The 6,575-nt window shown below is 45.2% G+C and overlaps 1 long non-coding RNA gene across 1 annotated transcript; it reads left to right on the top strand.

The window, feature by feature from the left end:
- Nucleotides 1–2,291: 2,291 nt before the first annotated feature.
- Nucleotides 2,292–3,676, top strand: LOC144827489 (uncharacterized). Its single transcript, XR_013610210.1, has 3 exons — nucleotides 2,292–2,615; nucleotides 2,688–2,795; nucleotides 3,175–3,676. It is a non-coding gene; the product is annotated as an uncharacterized LOC144827489 (long non-coding RNA).
- The last annotated feature ends 2,899 nt before the right edge of the window (nucleotides 3,677–6,575 follow it).

Genomic DNA, 6,575 nt, shown 5'->3' with positions numbered 1-6,575 from the left:
CCTGTTCAAAAAAGATCTCTACATCCAAAAGAAGGGAACCAGTATGGGCGCAACATGTGCGCCGAGCCTGGCTTGTATATACGTGAGCCTATTTGAAAAGAAGCACGTGTACAATGAAGTGAGTCCCTTTTTCGAAAATATTCGAAATTGGGCTCGCTTCATTGATGACATATTTTTTATCTGGCAGGGGAGCATAGAACTCCTAGAAGAATTTCTAAGCTGGCTGAATCTAGGGGACCCAAACCTGAGATTTACAGCAGTATACAGCAGGTCCAAGGTCAATTTCTTGGACATATGTATTAAGAGTCAAGACCATCATTTAAAAGTGGAACTATATAAAAAAGAGTCGGATAGGAATACAATCCTCCATTACTCTAGTTACCATCCAAAGAGTCAGAAGGACTCGATACCATTCGGCGAGTTCCTTCGTCTCAGAAGAAATTGTACAGATCTCACAGATTTTCACAAACATGCCCAAGAAATGAAAAAGAAATTTAAGGACCGGGGCTACCCCAAAAAACTGATAAGTCACTCCCTCAAAAGAGCACAGTACTATAATAGGGATTGTCTGATCAACAAAACGGACAACAAGAAAACACTAGACAAAATAGTGATGGTAAGCCAACATTCAGTCATAGCCAACCAAATTAAAAACATTATAAACCACAATTGGAAAATCTTAAATACTGGCCCAGATGTGACCCCTTTGGAACGTCCCATGTACGCGTATAGGAAGAACAAGAACCTCAGGTCGAACCTGGTGCACACGTACAGGGAGGACAAGATAGGAATTCAAACAACCCTGAGTGGACAGAAAGCAACAGGGAATAACAAATGTGGTAACTGCTGCATTTGTGAGCTATGTATAGTCACCAAAACAGTGGAACATAATGGTGCGAAACACACAATCACCACCCTTAACAACTGCAAGACAAAGAATGCCGTATATATGATCCTGTGTCCATGCAACCAGGCATATATAGGTGAAACAGGAAGAGAAGTAAGGCTTAGGATAGGGGAACATAAGTCTGCGATTAACAACAATAAAGAAAACGCCCCCCTTGTAGCTCACTGGAAGGAAACTGGACACAAAACAAAGGACCTCAGATGGGTTATTCTGGAAAGGATCAGGGAACTCACCAGATCGGGTGACAGTACCAGGAGACGAAAATTACAGGAACAATGGTATATGGTTAAATTCAATACCATTAAAAAAGGTCTAAACTCCAGGGAAGAATGGGAGGCTCTTATTTAACATACCAGCAATAGTTGACTTAGTAGGAATAACGTTATTCCTTTAAAGATAACCTGCAATCCTTGAAAATATACACATCAAATGATATGGAGATGTAGTATTTTGACCACCACTACAAGATGGCGCCCAGATTTAGGGGCTGACCTGGTCGACCGATTGGCTGGGTCTGGCGTAGGTAGCCCTGCATCGGTAACCAGGATGCCCCTACCCTAGATGGCAAAATGGGATCACTAGCGAATAAAAACAGCAGTGCTGGTGTAAACAATAAAACAATGCGCACTAACTGGGAAATAATGCCCCACTATGTCGATGCACAGCGCGAGGGAAACATTCCCAATAGTAGGAGTGTGCACCATATCAATAAAAAGGAAAATATAAAAAGAGATACATTAAGCCAACCGCGAATGTAGCGGGATGCCACACGGACAGATCCTCCCATAGAAAAACGGGGACATTATATCATTTAAAGATGGCGCCCAGGCTCACGGCGGGTCCGACGGCGCGCACACAGCGATTCGCACATGACAGGTGTAGGGAATTAGTCAATTAAAGTGAGTTATAAAACTCCCGCGAAACCAACACACTCCAGACGAGTGCAGGAACGAGGCAGAAGCGATCGATCAGCTATATAACGGTGAGTGTAGATCTTATCCCCGGGTCCCTGTCCCTGCCCCCTCCCTGTTTCCCAGGCAGAAGGGGAACCGCTTTTCCGTAAAAGCTGAGAGCATAGCACGGGAGACCCTTAGTTTTAGGCAGACAGGAGGCACTTTGTCACTACAAAGCCCACACCTCATACTGGAAGAGTAATACGTAACCAGGGCGGGGGCGGTGAAAATAGATTACCTGCATATGACTATGTTTGTAGTTGAAGGATGGGACCGGTAGGTCATATACAAGTAATTGCATATTGCAGGCACTAAACCGGCATAGCTAACACTGTGGGTACCAAGCAGGAGACATAAGTAATACTGAGCGCAGGCACTTAAACAAATAAGAGAATTTAAGAAAAGCAAAATACCAGATACACCATACATGCCTCAATAGAGTTAACAGTACATTCTTGCATAGAACAGAAGAGAAATGTGACGATGTTATTCCTATGTTCACTCAACAGAACATATCCAGTTCAGCAGCAGACGAATGACTACATATGCCCGTTCTAAACAAGTTTTAAAAATATCTGAGGTAAGAGCTTACTTCTAAAAATAAGGATGGGAATGTAAAAATAGAGTATATAAAATAGTTTAGTGAAAAATTACTGTATATTTTACCATCACAGATACACTACAAGTGGGCAGTTGCCTGACAACTAAACAACCAAGGAACCCCATCAAAAGGAGCTTTTGGTTACAAGAGAGAGGTAAATAGAAAAATAAATAACTATCCCCAAGCGCACAAACGAGGGGAATTTCTATCTAAAACCTAAGAAAAGCTCTATTTTTCATTAACAGAAGGGCACCAAGGACTATATGTGTAGCACCAAAAGAGGGAGACCTTAAGGAGACCCCATTTTTTGAGCGCCCACAATACGGCACCAAGGGTGAGAATCTATACTTTTCTTCTCTCTTTGGTCCATGGGTTTATTAGTTCCTTCTTCCCAATTGGTCTTCCACAAGGAATAAGACTTGTAGGGCCTGTATAGTATATGTGAAGTAAATGTATGCTAAGGAGCTAAGAGGCCAAATCAGAGGCTTTTGAACTAATGCAAACATCACTGTGTAATGATATGTACGAGAGAAGTAAATGTACGGTCACTAGGAACTGCATATGGTTGAAAGAATAACAGCAGTAAGAACCAATAGTGTGAAGCCTGAGTGGGTATACGCCAACCACAAGAGCTCAACCATTAGAGCAAAAACAGACAATAGACGTTAATGCATAATATCTGACAGTGCATATGTCTCCTAATATATTCACAGATACGGTATATTCATCCGTTCCCTGAAACCCCAGAAACAAGAAGTCCTGAGGAAGGTGCTACGATATCAAGTGACAAGCACCGAAACGCGTCGACGCACTGTTTTGATCCAAAAGAATCCAACCAGGGCCAGATTGAGCTTCAGATGGGCATTAGGTCTCTCCACTAAAGCTAGAGAGTATTTAAACCGTCTATGGCCATTGGATCTTGTCAAATATAGTGGCAGAAATATTAAGTGGGCCACTTAGATATGAGGGGTTTATTGTAAATTTGCTTTGTTTGTTGTTTACTGTGAATATATCTTGATTGCTTTTCCATTTATTGTGTATCTTGATTGATTTTCCATTTATTGTGTATCATAATATTGTGGTGATGTAACATTGTTTAATAATTATTCTTAACCCACCGGGATATGTTATCTTGGTTTTTAATTATTTTGGATGAATTTTATCTTGTTTTTATTGTCTATTTGTATGCAATTCGAATAAATCTAGATTGTTTAGCAAGACTATTTCTTTGTGGAAATCCATCCTTATGCTTGTCTGAATACCTATGATATACTGTGACCTCTCCTTGTATTACAAGAAAGGTCTGTGTGAGAAGTAGACTATTCGACTCCAGGGATCCCCCCCTTGACTAACTGTCTTCTTACCCTGTTCCCTGGTGAAAGTGGGGTACCCTCTCTTTTTTGAAATCATTGAAGAGGAGGCCCACAGCCGCAGGGCCACAGTCTACTGATCTTTGGGGGGAGGGGGGTGACATGCTGGGAGAAACCAGAGAGGCCACGTTGCGACCATATTAACTTCAACGGTCTGGCGGCAGCGTATAACCCGGTGCCCTCCTGCACCCCAGGCTGGTGCCTTCCCACCCCATCAACAGAATGGCAGGTGGACAGAACACACAGGGGTACCATCGAACAAAAAAGGACAGATTTGCACACACCAGAGGACCCACAACACCAGAGGGCTCCCACAACCGATCAGCCTCCGAGGTCCTGCAGTCTCCAGGGGATACCCCTTTGTCCCATCACGATATAATGGCCGTCATACAGGGAGTCCCCACCGTGCTAGAATTACGCATCAACACAGTCATCTCTGAAGTATCCGTGATGCGGGCAGATCTCTGCGACATGGGGACTAGATTCAAGGAGTTGGAGCAATCGGTGGCGAATTTGCTACAAGACACAAAGATCCTCAATGCTCAAGTGGGTGAACTGGAGACCTCTAACAATTTCTTGGAAGTGCGCCTGGAAGACTTTGAAGGTAGATCCAGCCGACACAATGTCCGAATTCTGGGAGTCCCCGAATGTGCAGAGGAGCCAGCCACAGACCTTTTTGTGCAGGACCTTCTTCTCAAACACCTCTAGCCCCAGGGTTCTTCCAAATTGTTCTCAGTTGAAAGGGCCTACAGGGGGGTGTCCATGACCAGGGACTCCTCAGAGGCCCCTCATTGCCTACCTCTTTCACTTTCGAGAACGAGATGTTGTGCTCCAAACAACCCGAGCGACTCCACCAGTGTTGTATGATAATGCACACATTACTTTCTTTCAGGACTTCACACTGAAAGTCCAGCGAGAGAGGAACAATTTCCTGGAAGTGAAAAGGGCCCTTAGAGAGAAAGGGGTAAAATACTCAATGCTCTTCCCCACTAGATTGCATACTGATTCTGAGGGCAAGCCTGGTTCTTCACTACTGCAGAAGAGGCCTGGGAATGGCTCAAGGGATGGAGGACAATCGGAGGCTCCAGCTGTGGGGCGTGGTATGGGGGACCAGAGGCAGCTGATGGTCTGTCCGCGAGGGATGCCCCGGCGCGGGATGATGAGGCGGAGGAGATGTGGGAGGATTGATTATCTGACTGGTTTCGACTTATAGTAATGGCGCACTCCTCTTAATACTGCAATGAAAGGCACTGATATGATGTTAGTATTTGAGGCTGATATGCTTTACCTTCCCAGGTGGCTGGATGGAGATCTGTTTTGAGTGTTATGTCAGAACTGGGTGCACACCCTGTGGCGGCTAAGGGTGCTGTTGCTGAGATATTGACTTGTTTGAGACATGGGATGGTGTTCCCATGGTCCCTTAATTGATGGTGCTTGATGGGACACGGGGAGGGGTGGCAAGTACGTAGGAAGGTCCACAGTCACCGAAGTTTACCATGTTGGGTTGGGGCGACAGGCGCTGTGCAGAGTTGGGAGAGCAGGCACGTTTATGTCCGTCATGCAGGGAAGTGGGGTGGAGGGTTCTTCTTTGGTTATGCTTATACCAGCGTTTATTGAGAATTAGGAGGTTTGAGTCGAGGGAGGGGGGTCATTAAAGTGTCTGTGTTCGTCTTATTCTCTTTGTTGTGAGAATGTATGTTTATGTATGCCACGTTGAAATATCCAATATGGTTGGTGGGATTGATGCTGCTCTGTATTGGCGTAGCAGAGGGATCTGATGACAGGGGTTGGGAGGTACACCCTACAGAGATAATTGGCCACTGGAATAGACACAAACAACCCTTAGCTCAGTTTATTAATCTGGAATGTTAACAGGTTGGGGGACAAGATTAAACGTGGGGTAGTAATCCAATACATCAAGTGACATTCCCCTGACGTCATCCTATTGCAAGAGACTCCTCTTCTGGGAAACGCCTTTAAGGCACTTAATCGCTGGGGTTACAAAATGGTGTACACGAGGGCTACACCTCCGGCTCCAGAGGGACTGGTATACTCCTCAGAAAGCAATTCTCCATATTTGTTGTTAAGACTTGGGCGGACAAATTGGGTAGGAATGCAGCCCTTTTGTGTACTTTGATGGGAGAGAAGATTAGGATTATATCTGTCTATGTCCCACCCGCTATGCACAGCAGTTCTCTCCCAGACCTGGGCACACTTATGCTGTACATACGAGATGGAGGCCTTCCTGATGGTTGGGGCACTCCAGCATGGCACTCTGTAACAATAGAGGCCGCTGCCCACCGAGGCAACCGAACCTTAAAAAACTCAACTGGCAAAATTCTTAGCTGCATTGGGATTGGCCGATGTTTGAAGGGCCCTCACCCCTCTGCACAGCACTCTACATTTCACTCTGGAGCCCACGGCAGCCTGTCCCGCATTGACTTTATTATTTCGTCTGCTTCCTCTCTACCAAATGTATGAGATGTGTGACACCTGGCGAGGGGCATCTCTGATCAATCCCCCAAATGGACGAGGTATTGTCGGGCCACCCCATGTATGAAGGGCACAATCTCCATAACCCCCTAGTTCCTTAGCCTTCCGGCTATACAGGATGGACTCCTGAAACAAAAGACCCTCTACATAAAAGATAATGAGCACTCTGCCACCTCTTCACTGACGCTTTGGGAGGCCTATAAGGTGGTGATCAGGCTCTCTCCTTGATGGTGGGACATAGGCGAGATAGA

This window comes from Lissotriton helveticus, chromosome 4_1 (assembly GCF_964261635.1).
Source record: "Lissotriton helveticus chromosome 4_1, aLisHel1.1, whole genome shotgun sequence".
Taxonomy (NCBI): domain Eukaryota; kingdom Metazoa; phylum Chordata; class Amphibia; order Caudata; family Salamandridae; genus Lissotriton; species Lissotriton helveticus.
Note: the sequence above shows the minus strand (reverse complement) of the source record. Positions and strands in the feature narration are given on the sequence as shown.